The sequence below is a fragment of the Ambystoma mexicanum genome, chromosome 4p (assembly GCF_040938575.1).
Source record: "Ambystoma mexicanum isolate Mex_15411 chromosome 4p, UKY_AmexF1_1, whole genome shotgun sequence".
Taxonomy (NCBI): domain Eukaryota; kingdom Metazoa; phylum Chordata; class Amphibia; order Caudata; family Ambystomatidae; genus Ambystoma; species Ambystoma mexicanum.
The window spans coordinates 1,115,439,176-1,115,455,740 of record NC_090927.1 but is presented as its reverse complement, the minus strand read 5'-3'; positions in this window follow the sequence as shown (position 1 = coordinate 1,115,455,740).

Genomic DNA, 16,565 nt, shown 5'->3' with positions numbered 1-16,565 from the left:
ACACAAATTAGAAGAAGACCTAAATGGAAGATTACAAATTTCAGCAAACAGTCAAAATAATCAAAGTATTTCTTGCAAAAATCTGAACAATGTACAATGGAACAGCTTAAAAAATGAATACAAAGATTACCGGTAGTTAGCTTTGCTCAAACAATTTCCCATCTTAAGCCCACTCAAGAGAACTGTGGTGTTCTATCATTAACAGTGAACTCTGTATTCATGGCTGATCCTTAACATCCAGTGAATTTTCATACCTGCTTCTATAGATAGTTTTATTTTTTACCACATGTTTGTTTTACCAGTTTGGACATTGCATTTATTCAAGGTAGGAGTTACATCTGACTCGCCGTGTTCCTCTTCAGAGATATCCTAACGACGCAACTACAGTTTCGTTGGTGAGCAGAGTACTTTTTAGGCACACCACGGCCCACATAGATTAGTGAGGGGCCCTACCAGGCACTGACCATAGTTCCCTGAGGGATGCTTTCCAACACTGCCCTGCATTACAGCAGATTTGTCAGGAATCAGCTCAGTTTCTTTATCGCTGCTCCCAGTCATGGCTAAACCAGAACTCACAAGAAGGATATGGTCGGTAGGAGCAGAAGAGAATATATTGATGCCTACAAAACACTTCTAAAAAGCCACAGAAGTTGTGAAGAGCATGTGAGGCCCAGTGCCAGCCTCTGAGAAAACCAGCCTCAGCTGATGCTACTGCTGTTCATTTCACTGATGATAGTGCTGGCAAAATAGCCTAACCGAAAATACATTGCTTGCAATGCAGGAAACATCTTCTCTGGACCAGAGGATTGTGCATAAAGATGTGCTATAATAACAGGTCCAGACATTTAAATGTTAGATTTAATCAATCAATCAAACAAGTTTATTCGGAAATATAAAAAAAAATCCATTAAACGACAAAAGTACTGTTGTGCACATATCAAAATTACGATTATATAAAAGATAAAAAGTCAGTTGACATTACATTAGACAAAGTCCAATTAAAAATTGACTGTCACATAATTACATGTTGGGTGGCCAGATTAAAATTGAAAAATAAAAATCAGGCAGGAAACAGAACTCAAACAGTTTACCCATTATACAAAGTGTTATACAATTCATAGCACTAGCTTCCACAGCCTTGCAGTTTTAATAAACTCTTTCTAAAATACATCGCTCTTTTTAGGAAGATCAAAAGAGCCCAGGATGTAAGAGAAACACAAGTGCAGCCCTATACGAGCGGATCACTGTTTTCTTAAGGGCAGGAACCAAAGTCATTCTGCGTATACCAACATACCCTGTACAGAAAAACAACAAATGCGGAAGGTCATCGCGCAGGTAGCCACAAACCGGGCAGCCCGCATGATTAGGAAAACCTTTCCAATTATAAGTGTTTTCCCTGCAGCCGAAGAGAATCAAAGCGTGTCTTCGTAATTAACCACCTATCTTTTTTGTAAGGACTCCATGTCAGATAAGGTTGCATTCTGGTGAGCCTGCTGATGCTAGAGTGATGTTGGCCAGATTTCTGGCCATACTCTAAAAGAGTTCTTTTCCTTACTACAATTTCTCCCAGTGTAGCTTTATAAGCTACCCCCTCTCGCTTAGTTATTAGAGAGGCAGGCGGGAAGAGGGCACTTAGATTAGCCTCCCCCAAATTTGCCGAAACATAAGCTAGCCAAGGGATTTTTTTCCAACCAGGTCTGCCCAACACTGTACTAATAATAAAATGGCAAAGGGAGGCATGTTCGTTGGCCCACAACCGAACCCAGAAAAAAAGAGGTGCCATCGCCCACTGGTCCTCCCAAAACTCTGCCCCCAGTTCTCTGTGGATAGCTATTCCAAAGGCACTGGTCGGGAGCCCCAGCAGATTTTTAAAAAATGTTCTCTCTTTACCCTGGATTTTAGCCACTTTCTGAAAGCCCGAAATGGCTGCAACATACATAGTGGTTGCCATGGTTTGTGCACCATAGATCTTCATGATCACATCTAGGGGCTGAGCCCTACATTTTGACATAAATCTGAAGATGGCGCCTATCTGTTGGCTCATCTTTACAGATTGCTTAGCCACATGGTCCCTGCCATTTAAGGCCTCTGAGAAACGTATTCCAAGATAGTCAAACACCTTGATTCTAGGTATTAATTCCCCTACACAAAGCATAGGTTTCATGGGCACTGGACGTTTTCTTCCTACACAGGCCATTACTGCTGACTTCTTGTATTGATTTTTAGGCCCAAATTATTCATAATGTTGAGTAGGCGTTAATCAGGACCTGTAAGACCCTAGGTGTTCTTGCTAGTAGGACTGTGTCGTCCGCATAGGCCAATACTGGGAAGCCCCTGCCTTACACCACACTCCACCCGAAAGCAGGCCGTGCAGTGCCCACCTGGCCCACTACGTACCCAAGCCTCATTATCGGTATGAAGATCGACCAATACCCGCAGAATCTCCTCAGGGCACCCTGAAGACCCAAGCACAGACCAGAGCTTTGCTCTGTCCACTTTATCAAAGGCCGTGCTTAGGTCCATAAAAGCCAGATATACTGACTCGCCCTGACAAAAAACTGAGTTGACCACTAAGATGTAGAGATTGAGGCTCTGTTCTATTGTACCCACTCCCGATTTAGATTTAATCAAATATGCTCAATACTGACAAACACAGCATCATGAGTCTGTTTGTACATCTTTCCAGTTTAAAGACACTTTCAGTGTTTCTGGTTTCCAAGGTAAAATGTTAACTGTCCCTTGTGCTATGCCTCCGTTTAAAAATGCAATGTATGCACTTTATCCTTGGCCATTACACACAGCTTAATTTCAGGCCAACAGCAGCATGTGTCTGGAACCCGAATTTCAAACTACTGACAGTTTTGCTGTACCTCTGAACAATGCTCTGGAGACATCCAACAAACCTCCGGTTGGAAATGTTTATAGACGTTACCTTGCATTGACTAACAGAATGGGCAGAATATGTTAATATAATCTATTATTTTGCTTTACATTTTCACAAATGTTATCAAAACCCCTCCCACCCGCAACAGCTAGGAATGACTAACACTGTTCACTATCTAACTTTGGCCAATTCAAGATGGCATGTTGTTTAAAATGCAGAATTAATCATAACTTGATGATAATTTCCCAATGAGCAATCCTGCAGTCACCCTTTTAATTTTAAAGAACTCCCTGAAAAGGGACTCTAGTTGGCAACATGGCCACTGTCTCCAGTTAACTTTAGCTGTTCTAACTGATCCAGGAGCGTTGCCTTTCCTTCTGTTGGGCTTCATCTTGCCAGAGGCCTGTCAGCACAATCAGCCACAGCTTCTTCACCCAATCCAATTTTACAGCTATTCTTCTTCCAGCTCAGCAATTATCCTATTTAACCCTTCCTGATCCACGTGTGGCAGTACAACTGTATTTCGAAACCGGATGTTCCCCTTTCCTTGTCCTTTTGTTATTGTTGTCATTTTCAGTGATAGTTCATTTTTGAGTTATATGTAAAGTTTTTGGTGAATTTTAAGACAAATACAGAACTATTGTACATGTTTCTTGCTTTTGGTGAATAGTATCAGTCAGTGCACTCTACCCACGGTTTAGTCTGTTTAGATTCCTTTCTGTTGTTGTGTTTGCTAGATAAATGACTTATCCAAATTTAGTTGGAGGTCAGTGGCTGCATGGCTGTATAGAGACCGATATTCACCTGTCGGTCTACAGTTTAAGAAAAGGGGACGATTTTTCTATGTGAGCCTGTGCGCTTTTTAATTCAACTATCCTCACAAGCTCCTAAATTACGTAATGATTGTGAGGTACACACTTGTTGTTGTTTTTTCATATAATGTTACATATAAGGTTAGGCCCGTGTGCGTAAAGGGCGAGAGGATCTTCACTGACTGTTTGGCGTTTGCTCTATATTCTGCAAAGCAGTTCAAGACTTGATTGCTCATTCGCCCCCTGCCATTTATCTGGTTTTCATCTGCGGCGTACATCGAGCCGCGAGGAAAGTAAGCCTGAAAGAAGCAATGCAAGATAAGGACACGCCCCTGTGAGGCCACGCCCACACCACAAAGTGAGGAAGAAAAAGACTTCCCAACCACCCTTGCGGCGTTAAGCCCATGTGCGTTAAGGGCCAGAGGATCATCACTGACTGCTTGGCTGTTTGCTGTGGCGCTGTCCTGCTTCGCCACAAAATCACAGTCACTCAATGATCATGGTCGCAAGACAACAGGTAATCTCCTATAACACCTTTGCCTGACACTTTTTTGTGCCCCATCTCACTAGTTCGACAGTAAATCACTTCAACACTGACTGTACTTGAATGCTCCTTTGCTAATCAAGTCTATTAGAGACGCATGGATATATAACATCTACATTCCTGAGACCCAATACTGAACAGCACTTCAAGTATTAGGTAGACTGTATCACAACTCAAGACTGGTAAACTCATAACAAGTTTAACATCTTCAATCTGCAGCAACATGGAATAAGTTTGAATTTACTTTTACTTCCTCTTGCTTATATTCTATATCTTTGAACTACCATTAGCGGAGCATATCAGTCAGAAAAGGCAGAAATATATCGGTAGTCCACAATCATTTAAACACTGAGGACTGCGGGCTGTAGCCTTTGATTCAGTTTGATAGATCACCTAGCCATTCAGCATTACTGGCACTGTGGACTGCGGGCTGTAGCCTTTGATTCAGTTTGATAGATCACCTAGCCATTCAGCATTACTGGCACTGTGGACTGCGGGCTGTAGCCTTTGACTCAGTGTGACAGATTCCCTAGCCATTCAGCATTACCGGCACTGAGGACTGTGGGCTAAAGCAGCACAGACAAACCAATACTCAAAATAGCATCTTACACGGTCAAATTGGTATACCCAGAACCACCCAGGAAGCCCATGAACACATATCAACCCAAAGCCTTAATAACTTTGCACTCTTCTATAAAATCAGTGCAGCGGTTCAGAGTTTCTTGTGCCGAGACGCCAGTTATCATGGAGGAAGACCTCAACCCCATCACGCTTAACGATTCTAAAAATGGTCCTCACACTAGGCAACTATCAAAGGCGTTACCTATCATAATCCCTCAAAAGAAGCTGCGCATGAAGGTCCTGCCAGCAAACCAAAAAGAACTTAAGGAAACCACAATACCAATGAAAGAGGATCCACAAATAAATCAATTCCCCGGCACACCACAGCTCCAATCTTTGGCTACCCCTAAGAAACTCCATACTCATTTTGATCCACTGATAGAACAGGATAATCTATCACAAATACCAAAGACTGATCTGAAGAGTAACAATCTCACACACACCTCATTGCTCGCCCCCATCTTGCGAGAACAAAACAATTTACTATCCAAAGTGTCAAATTCAGTTTCAAGCTGTGTAAAGAAACCCCAAACCTCAGTTACTGAATCAAATACAATAATACCTTCAACCAGCTCTTAATCAGCACAAGGTTTTACTCAATATGATAGTTCAAACCTGCATTCAAATTTTACCCCAATCCAAATAAAAGAAAGCATGGAAACTATAAGCAAAGGTGAGAGTCTTTCAAACAACAAAAAGATCAAATCCCGGGAGATTGATTTGTCTCCTTCTGCTTCTCCAATGAACTCTGGGCTACAAAATCAAGCCGATGCCGCAACACCACAAACCTGTTACTCCACCCTCCCAAACTGGAATCCAGAAGCTGATTCACAATTCACTCCGTTGATCTCACAGTGAGATAAAGCAGCATTGGCAAAAAGACGATGTCAATCACTTTACGAAAGCAAACGTTTATCACGAGATATAGCAAATTCACCTACAGTTCAACGAAACCCAAGGATCGCCAGTTTATCCTTGGACATGATTGAGATCGAAGCACTCTTGGCAAATCAGGAAAAGCGTAAAGAAGTGTTTGGCCATTCAACTTACGATACTTCTTCCCCCATGCCACAATCATGTTATCTAGATGGCCTTTCCAAATTCTGTCCACCCAACACAGACGTTCCGAGACCACACCTCAAGCGACAAACTTCACCACTGAGACAACCAAATCCTATTGTTGAGACAAGAGACACAATGGGCCTCATTACAACTCAGGCGGTAAGGGGTTTACGGCAGCGTTAACAGCGCCGACCCTTACCGCCTGATTACGAGGTCCCCTAGCGCCATGGTGCTTTTAACACCTGCTTTTAGCAGGTGTTAAAATCCATGGCGCTAAGGGACCATGGAGTTAATTACGCGACCGTAATTTACGGTGGCGTAATTAACGCCTTCCCCACTCCCATTATGCCTTATGGGGCAAAAATGGGAATGGGGAAGGGTAAATGGGGATTGGGGACTTACCGCCCCGCCTAGGTCGGAATGGGGCGGTAAGTCCGCCAACCACCATGGCGTAAACGTAGTTTACGCCATGGTGGTAAAGTCACGGCCCAGGCGGTAACTTACCGCCTGGGTCGTAATGAGGCCAAATACCACAGATCTCTCTGAACACCGACTCCTCGCATGCAACAGGCAACATGCCATCCATTCCAACTACTATGCAAGACCTCCAAAATATGATAATAGCGGTAACATCTTAGACAATGATACCATTCTTAAAAACGCAAAAAGAATGCATAGTTGCGAGTAAGGATCAAGCAACACTTCTGGCCCTCTTTCATGCAAAACAGATCTATATAGAATCTTTTGTTCACAAAATCCAGGACCGTTTGGACTATGAGGCAGAAACAAGCAAAATGTGGCAATCCCAGTTGTCAGATATCGCCAGAAAGGATTGAGCAGAAAACACACAGCTCATTTTCGGCTCTAATTACCATGATGACCTATATGAATCACCCAAGCAATCCACCATTGAACGAGAACCTTCAACGTTTTTCACAAACAGTGAATGAGACGGCGAGCAAAGAAAAAACTGCCGGAACTTCGGTGAACATACCTCAAATTCAAGTAGATCCTAACCCAACAACTTCTAAACCAACTTCAAATGCTCAATCTCAAAATAGTGAAAACAATTTGACTCCAGTGGCAAGCACCTATCCATTTTTTTTTCTGCCCACTGTCCCTAGCCCAAAAGGACAAAATAAAACAAAAACAAAAAAAAAGGCAAACTGGATCTAGAGCCTTCCTCTGAAATTTGACGACGCCCAAACCAGTACTCCACAAGCCATTAATGAAAAATCGAGTCGGGCCATCCATCACCCCTACTCAATCAGAAACTCCAGCCGAAGCCAGAACTTCGACACCTCACGGAGAAAACAGAATGGCAGAAACTTCTGACGATGCACAAATTAATGATTTACTAAACCTATTGCAACATCTCGACAACGAAATAGACATCTCAGAGGAAGCACAAATACAGCCAAGTGATACCTCACTCATCATTGTGGACGAATACGACCAAACCAAATCTCAGCAGCACTCACAAATGAGTCTATCGTTTGAAGACATATCAAACACCACGCTGGTTGCAGATGAAGTAGCCTGATTTATGACAGCTTCACTGCATCTCAGACTCAATACTTTCCTCAAACGAAAAATCCGTCCACTGCAGTATTAACACAGCCAATTTTTTCTAATCCGAGAAAAACTAAACTGTCACGGGCGGTACTTTGGAAACAGACAGAAGTCGACAATCAGGAGCTGATACTGAATAGAACAAATGTTCTACTCCTCTTCAGAGCCATACCGCAACTACAAAATAATACAACACAAGAGATCCTCACAGTGGAATTTGTGGATGAAAACTATTTGGATCAAATGTATCTACTTCTTATATCTACCAATGTAAAGGAGCAGATTATGAAAGAACAAACTAATTTAAATACATTGCGATTTGATATACAACATGTTGACTCTAAAAAAGAAACGCAGTTGGAAAAAATGCTAGAAAGAAAAGGCCATTTGAAAAAACAATACTATCAGACAGATAGAAATCGTAGGAGACCAAGAGACGAAAATACCAATAAACATGACTGGCGGATAGAAAATATCCATTAAGAAGACCCCAAAATCTCCCATAAATACCCAGACCACACTGTGCATCACATACGGAGGATAATGGAATGGTCGCAACTAACAACTTCAGAGAGCGCAGACTCTACTCAATAACCACCATTGCAACCTTCCAGATCTGAAATTTCGCTGTGATCCTGGAACACTTGAGGACATGGCCATCTTTTTCACAACCAGACACATGATCTTGCTCGATACAATATCATCTGTATTCAAGAATCATGGATCACATCACAGCCAATCTGTGATGGATACACAACTATGATGGTTCCAGCTATAAAGAACAAAAGAGGACGACCATCTACAGGCTTATTGACCCTCGTCAAAACGTCCAGTAATCTCATAATCACGGACTCATTGAAAATAAATAACTGGATCCAAATCACGATTCTTCACACAGCGAAGACAAAAACAGACGCAACCTACGATACATTGGAAATCCTCAATACCTACTGGAACCCAATGGCCATTGCTGATGACTTATATATTGACAAACTCTTTACTTGTATTGATGAAATCCTAAAATATCCAAACATCCAACCAATAGTATGTGGAGATTTGAATTTACATCTCTATGATAGTGCAGGGATAGAGCTAAAACGAAACAATATGTCCACACGAGCTCGACGTTGGCTGAGAGAAATGTCCACCAGGGGCCTCATCAGAGTGCACTTCCTCAATACTCAAACCAACAAGCCTATGAATACATGGGCCCGAGGCTCATCTAGCGCCATCATAGACTACATTTATACACCACACCAGATCGCATCGAAGCTAATACAGAAAAGAATTATGACAATCACATGGAAAAAGTTCACTACTCAGAAAACAAAATTAAATCTTCTAGAACTAGTTCTAAATTTGTGTCAGAATAGACTGAAGATCTCTCATCAAGCCTTGACAACATTAGCACATGAAATTACTTCACCAACTATGACAGATGACAAATGGCTAAACTACCCACAACTCTTGGCTCCTTTTAAACTAATTAGAGCAACGAATACCCATAAGAACCATCTTCATACACATGCCTATTCGACTATAATAGCAGACAAAAAAAAGAAATTGAGAAGTGACATAAAAAAAGTACAGTGGATGCCACATATTGACCATGACAAAATAAGATTACTAAAACAACAGTACAAAAACTGGATGAGAACCAATAGAGCACTTCAAGGTCAAAATGACGCAGACAAAATGCTGCTTGCTCTTAATAACTCCAATACAAGACACTTATGGAAACTATTGAACCCACAAACAACTGGGGTAGAAAAGATGTCAACAGACGTCGATGAACAGGGATGGAAATTTCATTTTCAGAACCTCTACAACAGTACCTCCGACTCAGATATCCAAGACTCAACCCAACAACAGCCTCTTTGGTCCTTTTCATGGCAGCTGGAAGATATAGAAAAAGCTATTACCAACTTAAAACACTCACATGCTCCGGGACCAGATGGCCTCTCAAATGAACTCATTAAAGCTAACAAAACCATCTGGGCAGCTATCTCCTCCCACATCTTCAAAACAATCAACAAAACCAAGGCTATTCCACCATCTTGGCAAATGGTAATCCTGTTACCAATCTTTAAAAAAGGAGACACAAAAGACCCATCCAATTATAGGCCCATTGCCCTTTTAGATCCCCTAGGGAAAATGTTTGCTAACCTTATGCTGGACAAACTAAACATCTGGGCTAAAACAACATACACGCACCTAGACAAACTGGTTTTTTTAAACATGTTGGAACTAACATCAATCTACTCGTACTCAATTTGTTGAAACTGGAGGCCATCCATAATAAAAGGCAAATATATACAGCATTTATAGATCTCAAACTCGCAATTGACCTAGTCAATAGATCACTCCTCTGGTCGAAATTACGGAAGTGGGGCTGTTCAAATGGCATCTTGGAACCAAAAAAGCTACTCTAAGGGAAAACATCTATCACAGTCCGACTATCACAAGACGGTACAGTAACGGATCCCATGCCCACTTACAATGGACTCAAACAAGGCTGCCCCTTGCTGCCACTCTTTTCAATCTATTTACATCAGATTATGAAATCGAGACAAACTTGCTACAGTCAAATCCACCAAAACTAAATGCTACAACCATCAACTGCATGATGTACGCAGACAATGGGCCTAATTACGACCCAGGCGCTAATGGGTTAACGGCGCCGTAAAAGGCTCGGCTTCGTTAACCTATTAGCGCCTAATTACGAGGTCCCTTTGCAGGACCCGACCTTAACAGCTGGTGTAGACCAGCCATTAAAGTAGGGACCCGCAAAGGGACATTGGTGCTAATTACGGTGACGCAATTTGCGGCTTTGTACTTAGCGCCTTGTAAGAGAATTCAATTCAACACTACAGCTAAGTCAATGCCTAGTCTGGGATACTGAATGGAAACCCTTATTGATATATCTTTATGTCCAGTTCATGCGTTCTGGATGACTACCCCTATATAACACCCCTCTCTTGGAATCCTCCTGACCCCACTGAGCCAAGAAGTAGTTCTGTTTTGCAAGTTAAAAGGTTTAATTGATAGTTTCAACAATAGGTATATATATCACACTTTAGAATAAATTAATAATTGAATAGCACACTTAATCTGATATGATAAAGATTAACAACGGAGAATCTGGCACTAGCACACTTCTTTATAATCAATGATGAGTGGTTATAGGATGGATAAGATAGCAACAATACTTTTATGGTTTCAAATGGATGCAAGGTGGAATGAAAATGCAGTACAGAAACTACTCAATATGCGTTCAACAAAACAATGTAATCACTTTTCTCTGGCAATCCCCTCCCCCCTTTTATGCAATGCAAGGAAATGGAAGGAAAGCACACAGTTCTCAGAAATGCAATCAAATGTAATTCAGTTCACCCCAGCAAGCTTAGACTACAGATCGGAGTTTAAACACAAGCCCAAATACTTTTATATGTGCTAGCAATGGATGAGAAATATGCTGGAAATGCTTTTAATTCCCTTTCAGAGGTTCAGGGTGAGTGATATCTAGTTAATATTAGCTCAGGATCACTCTTGCAATGATTCAGGGATAGTTTTTATGAGGCAAACGATTTTCTGGCAAATGGAAGGCAAGCAGCAGCTGATTTTTACACGTGAAGAAATTTGCAAATCGCGGTAAAATTCGCGAATGTGCCGAGCGCTATTACAGAGGAACTACAAGGACTACCACTATCGTTTTGGGGTCCTAAGAAAGCCTAGGATCTCAGCTTCCAGATGAAAGTTACTGCAAGTCTCTAAGACAAACGGTCGCGGAGATATGAGCGATTTAGTAAAGGTCGTTTTTGGTTTTGCAAATTTTAAACGCAGCACTTTTTCAGTTTTAAAATGATGGCAGGATAACACAATTGCTAAGCTGCAGTTCTACTTAGATTAAAAATGGATTGAATTATATGATTTTAACTAAGAGATGTGTGCTGAGTTTTGCTGAGTACTCACAAGAGATTTTAAACAGGAAGGCGGCTTTGTCACGATCTGGTCAACAGGTCTGGACTTCGGACGGTCTCTGGGCACAGCGTCTGGTCTCTGGAACTGCTAACATGGGTCTGGGTCAGCTCTGCTCTCTCTCTGGGTACAGCACTGCTTCTGGATTCTGGAGATTGAGGGATTTGAAGTCTCTGTTTATCTTGGAGTCTAAGTGTTGGCTCTTTGAAAGTTGATGGAGGTAAGTATGGATTTTTCCGGCAGAGCTTCCAGCTGCAGATGGAAATGAAGGTCTCTATCTGTCCTGTCTGTCTGCTTTTATGTATTTTGAGAGTGGGTGTGTATGCAGCATCACTAGACCCTACCCCTCTCCACTTGCCATTGGTCCAGCTTTCATTTCTCCCCTGATTGGGGGAGCTAAGTTGTGTCAGAGTGATGTCAGCCATTTATGATCTCTTGAAAAAACTCCCCTGTCATCTGTGCACCCAAATCTATATATGATCAAAACACATATTTCACAGTTACACAGTAGTTTGAAATTACATACCCATGTCACAGATCACATGAGGTATACTCTGTCCCAAATCTGCTGTTTCTAAGAGCTTGCATTCAGAAATGGCACATATTTCACTTTTTAACTGATTTTGCCATTTCTGACATTGACCCCACTTTACATACATGTGCGCAGGGAGTAGGGACATTAATTGATGAAGTTTCAGATTTTTAACATGCATACATTTAGAGTAATATCCACTTTTCCGCTAAAACCCCCCTGAACATACCACCGGTTCTAAAAACCTCTTAAACTGTGGGCAGAAAAATCACAAGAATTATGGTATCATTTATAAAATGTTCACATGTCCGCTCTATGAATGATCCATCTTTTTAAAGTTATGTTCTGGCTCCAAAGGGGTGTGGTTTACCCTCAGCACAAGGTTGAATTTCTGGTTTTTCCAGTTCTGCCAAGCCAGCTTGCTCTCACAGGCAGTGCTCCTCCCCTTTCCTTCAGGAGGAAGCCACTTTTTACGACCATTTACGACTCCTGCCATAAACCATCTGCCTGGGTGAAGGGGGTTACATTGTTCAGAGCTCCTGTATTCTGTAGGGGGCTCCCCTTAATTCAATTATCAGAGAGATGGTATATCCTTAGTGTGGCCAGCAAAAGGCAGATAGGCCTGGGAACACAGTTGTGACTCAAGTTTCACTCCTGATGGGGGTAGCTGTCAAGCAAAATCAAGTTCCTTAAGCCAGACTTTCAGCTAACTGTCATGTTTTTTTTTGTTGCTTTTTAAATTAACTTGCAATTTTACACATGCAGCTAGAATGCTGATTCTAAGTGCAAAACTATGACATTTCAACAGTTACAAAGGCATGTGACACCAAACATAGGTCACTCATTTAATCTAAACATTTTCGATTTTAGTGTCTTTAAATCCAGTGCAACTTAAACTGCTGACTCCATAGCAGTTTTGTTATAAGCATTGTTTTGGGCTCTTCATTTCCCAGATTTTGTAGGCACACAACACTCCATTCTACCAAATGTCTGCTGGCGTCCAGTGAGTATTTTGCACATGTTGCAATGTTTGAAAATAGGCATTCTGAGCCTGCCTTCAGAGAAACACAGGGTGGTTTTAAAGCGCTTTGAAGCTAACCGGCGCTACTGTTTTTCCTTTGGCAACCCATTTCCCTCATGGCAACCCGGCCTATCATTCTCGCACTGGTGGGTGGCAAGTGAGGCAACCATTTTGGTGTGCGCACAAACTGCGCAGCTTTCCTGGATTTCGGCGCACATGTGGGTTTTCCGCCATCTTGAATTTTCTAAGCCCACAGCACCAAATGTTGCAGCATGATAGCTTAAATGTGGGTCAGGACACCCAACAGCCTTCCCCATTCCCATTGAGCCCTATGGGGCAAAAATGGGAATGGGGAAGGGCCATGGAGGAAGGGGGAATTACCGCCCCGCCAACCTTGTAATGGGGTGATAATTCCCCCTTTCTCCATGGCGGAGTCAGTAACTTACCGGCATGGACCATGGTGCTAATAGCATCATGGTCTTCCGCCAGGGTCGTAATGAGGCCCAAAATCGTTCTGTGTTCGCAAACTCCAAGAGGTCTCCAAACAGCTTTGCGAAAACTAGAAGCTTATATGAAGACAACTCAACTGGAAATAAATACACAAAAATCAAAAGTGATGCTCTTAGCTCCATCCCACAAATCAAAACAGAAATTGAAACCATTTCTACTAAATAATTTACCCCTTGAACAAGTGACAACAGTTAAATACTTGGGGATTTGGGTAAACCAATCACCCACTGAAACGAATTGGTCCGGCTATTTAATGGTGAAAAACTATCTCTAGCCCACTAAGGACGGTTTCTACATCTGAAACATGGAATATTCACATTAAAGCCAATCATAACATTCTATAGGCAAAAAGTCACTGCAATTCTTCACTATGGAAGTGAATCTATGATTAACATCGATATATCAACATGGCTGCGTCTTGAAGGTACGTTTTGGAGGAAAGTTCTTTCATTGCCTCAATCATTTCCAATGGCTCGCATTTGATACGAACTGGCACTTCAGTCCCTCACCTCACTTTACACATGGCGAAAGCTAGATCTATACAGAAAAATCATCTCTGACTCACATATCCCGGTGCTACACATATTCCAGCAAAAAGACAGCACAACTCAGGCAACTGCACTGCAGATGTGGAAAAAACACATGGAAAATACCAGAATAACGTCATATATATCAACAGAACAGTTAATCCAGCGCCCAGAAAAAGCACAAAAAAAACTCCCTCGTAATGATTGGATAGTGACCATCAACGCCAAAACACAACTCAAACTCATTCTGGAATGCAAATTGGACAGGCACCCATTAAACTGTCTTGCGTTATATCTACAACGTTTCCCATCTGCTTCTGTCAGAGATACCTTCCTACATTTTCGATTCAATTTGATGCCAACAAGAGAGCTATTATTAACTAGGCAACTTACATCAAAAGACAATTCCTTCTGCCGTTTCTGTAAACAATCAAATGAACTGGAAACCCTACAGCATATTATAATTTCATGCTCGGCACTGGATGACACAAAATCACGTATCAGAGACATGTATCTATCCTCAACAATCAAACTCTCAACTGAAGACCGATGGGCCAAACTTTTACACAGTGGCACAAAGAAAGACATTTTTACAATTGTTAGCTTTTTTAAACACGTTATTTGAACTCAATCGGAAAAACGAAATGGAATAAAAACTCTCTTCTTTTTGTGACTGTACAAAAGATGAAAGGTTTAATATTTTAACCATATCATTTTAATTAAAAGAAATAATAATAATAATGTTACACTTTATTCAATTTGTTTCATATTCATCATATAAATACAAGTTACTTCACCTAGTGTTTATTCAATATGTTTCACATTGATCATATAAACAAAAGTTCCCTCCGTTATTTAACTTGTGGTGACTTTTCTGGTGAAAGATGTATCATTCTTCAAAAAGCATTAAAAAAAACCTTTGGGCCAACATTTCTTTGCACGTGCTACTGTTTTGCCCTTTCTTGGACTTTGTCAAAGCACATTTTACTTTGTTCTGTGTGTCAGTTTGAATCACATTTCACATTTTATGCATACATTTCATAGTTATGACACACACTATGTAATTCTGTTCTCAATAAAATACGCATTTTTTTTCTCTCTGTTGTCGTTCCTGAGTGTGCACATTCCTGTGGTTCTGAGGAGTTAAAGGATAGGAGAGGTTTGGTTAGTCTAAACTGCTAGTGCCCAGAAAGGAAGCACCATGCTGTTACTGCATAGGTTTTGGCTGATTGTTCAGTTATTAGGCTGTAAGCAAGTTGCTTACCCTAAGTACCGGGTGATGGTACACTGGTTTGGGGTCCTGAATAGTGGTCGGATTGTTGCAACTGCATATAATCCTTCTTCTGGCAAATGCCAATCTTTTCTGTAGCAGCTTATATCATACCCTGTGGTTTAAAACAAGATGTCTGGGTCTGATTTTCACATATATTTAATGAGTACTTATAGGTGATTATTGTCAAATTTAATTAACCATGTTTCTGGTTGAAGGTGGAGTTGCGACGTGTGCTTCCCTATTGGTTGGTCCATTGTGCCTAGTCGGTGTATCATGCATATCGTAGTTGCTTTTTGTAAGTGAGATCTATAGTTGAATGATCTTATTAACTGATTTGTTCATAGGGAGCTGTAGCTTCTATGTGCTGAGCCCTGATACTGACTATATGTTATTTACATTTGTGATTCAGGATGGATCGTGGTCCAGACTAGAGATATTTATCAATAGGCAAGGTCGTTTATTCGCGGTTTCATGATCACAACCCCGATTCCTTGCAAATTGCTATTTTATTAATGTGCTCCTTGTAGTATTGTGCAGGGTCAGATGTGTGGTTAAATTAGGTGATAGGTTCCGGTGATTAGAGTGGTGCGTTTGAATGCCAATGTGTTGTTACTTTAGTGATGTTTTCCAGGACTTAATTGGGTGCATTCGAGTGCGTCAGGGTTGTCATTACTCACCCCTCCCCCATCCCATTCTCTTTTTCTTGTTCCCAATACGGTTGGTTGTATTCATTAGAGAGTACTGCGGTATGTTATCTACATTTGTCATCTAGATTTCACGTTAGTGCTTAATCATCGCTTGTAAACCGCGCCTCGGCAATCGGGTTGCCGGCGTCCTTCATTTCACTAGTCAAGGCTATACAAAGTGGTTTATATGTTTCACTTCTATGCTCACTAGAGATTCACGTTTAAAATGTGAGAAAAGGAGAATCTTCTCCTGCGTTATAGCTATGTTACCTTTTGGGTGAGTTTTTATCTGGTCTATTCAGGTCTCGTCCGCTCGGTATTCCGGTCATTTGCCGAATGCACGCTATCCCTCTCGTCTAATAGTATTTGTTTCAATCACGTTACCAAGTGGTCATGTGATATTGGTGTGCGTCACTTGTTCGGGATTCGTTTGTAGGTTTGTTGGCTCAGTCCGAGCGGGAAACTCAGTGATTATGTTATTCTATTCGTAGTCTGAACGACTTGCGCACTCTTTTACACCTTGCTCACAGTTTTTGTGAGAGA